This window comes from Nematolebias whitei, chromosome 21 (assembly GCF_014905685.2).
Source record: "Nematolebias whitei isolate Nwh7 chromosome 21, NemWhi1, whole genome shotgun sequence".
NCBI lineage: Eukaryota > Metazoa > Chordata > Actinopteri > Cyprinodontiformes > Rivulidae > Nematolebias > Nematolebias whitei.
In genome coordinates this window covers 24,563,154-24,565,149 of record NC_056518.1, presented here as the reverse complement: position 1 = coordinate 24,565,149, position 1,996 = coordinate 24,563,154, and positions in this window count along the sequence as shown.

The following is a 1,996-nucleotide window of genomic DNA, read 5'->3' as shown; positions in this document are numbered from 1 at the left end:
CTCGGCCTAACAAATACCCATTCATACACATACACAATCACACTATCCCAACCTCAATCTCACATTCATTCACTCAAAGACATACAATAACGATACATTTCATTCTTATTCCCGATACACACTCTATACCCCCCAGGTCCAAGACATGTACCCGCCCTCTACAGGGGGCAGCCCATGCCCAAACCCAGGAGGTAAACCCATTCATTCCTGAGTGGAGAAGAGCCAACACCCCAGACCCGGCCCAGGCCATGCCCCGCCGACAGGATACCCCCCCACCATGAAGAGGACACGCCACCGACCACCCCCACACACCGCCAACAACCAAGCACGCACCCCCAGCCGACCGCCCGCCAGGCCCCGGCAGCCACCCCGGCCAGCGGGCCAACCATGGCACCCAAGAGCCAAGCTCAGGGGGTCCAAACAACCCCAGGGAGAGCACAGCGCCAGCACCGCCCATGGCAACCCCCAGACCCTGAACCCCCACATAGTCCTGGTCAACACCCGACGGCCTGCCCTTCTCCCGGACCCCACCCCCGGAATGGCAGTCAGGGAACTAGGTGGGTAGGAAGAGGAGAAAAAAATAAAATAAAATAAATAAATAACTAAAAATAAGACCCCGACACATACACCCCCACCCCTAGATGTGCTGTTGATGTGTGTTGTTGTATAGTGCCATTAAAAAGGAAAGAAGAAGGAGCAAAGGCTGGCATGGTGCCAGTTTCCCCTCCACCCCAACTCTATCCAAACCCTAGTGTCTAAATGCAACCGTTGTGAGCACAGGCACAGGGGGTGAGAGTAAGGTCATCCCACCACCCATAGCCATGTGCCCACCTCAAATTCCTATATATGAATGTCATGAGGATGTTATGAATGAATGTCTAAGGTGTACAATAAAATTGAGTCCCAGGTGGCTATGGTCAACAAAGATGTAAAATTGTTGCAGCACACCCGAGCCCAAACAACCCTAAATGTATGGAATTGAAATGAAGAGGGTGGAGGTGCATGGTGAGGGATGGGGAGAAATAACTGTGAGAGCAAATGCTCCCACAGGGGGTCAGCTCCCCCACTGACCCAACAGCCCCCCCCCCCCCCCCAGCCCCCCAAGGTCCACCCAGGGATTGAGGCCAAGACACCTCTCCATCTGGACCGACCGTCAGGCCCGCTGAGCTCCAGACCAGAGAGGGACAGAGCCCCGAGGGCCGCCAGAAGCTGCACCAGCAGCCTACACACCCGAGGGCCACCAGGACCCCCACAGATCGCAGTCAGCCCGCTACCAGATGGAGCCAAACCCCACCAGGACGACCCGGCCAAGAGCGCCCGCCCAACCGCCGACAGTGCCAGGAAGCACCGGGATCGAGCCCCCACCACAGGAAAGGGGCCAGCCAGCCGGCCATGCACAGTCCCGGGCCGCCCCCAAGGACATCCACCCCATCCCCACTCCAGAAGAAATACTACACCCACCCCTCATTCGGACATCTCTCAAAACACATAGCACACTAGACACCTAGGCTGGGTCAAACTACCCCCTCCTAGGGGCTACTGGTCACGCCCCCAAACACCCAACCCCCCAGCCCATGACCCACAACCCACCAGCGAGCCGAAGGCCCCCGCCCAGAACCGGGCACCAGAACGCAAGCCGGCCCAGAGCCCGGCAACCCGCCCGCCAGAGCCCAAGATCCCCGAACCCCACAGGCCCAAGCCCGGGGGCGACAAGCCCCCAGAACCCCAAGCCCCCGCGCCCACCCCGAACCCACATCAGCACAGCCAGGCTACCAGACCGGTGACCCACGACCGCCGCCATAGACCACCTGAGGGCCTGCATGCAGCCACCAGCAGACATCCCCCAGAACCACCCAGGCCCTCCCCAGAGGGAAAGCAGTGCCCCCCTGCCCAGGTACCCCCAAGAGCCCAGCCCCCGGCAACCCCCCCGGGGCCCCAAACCCATACACCCACCTCCACATCAACCCCAAGGCCCCACAAGGTCAGATTGGGCCAA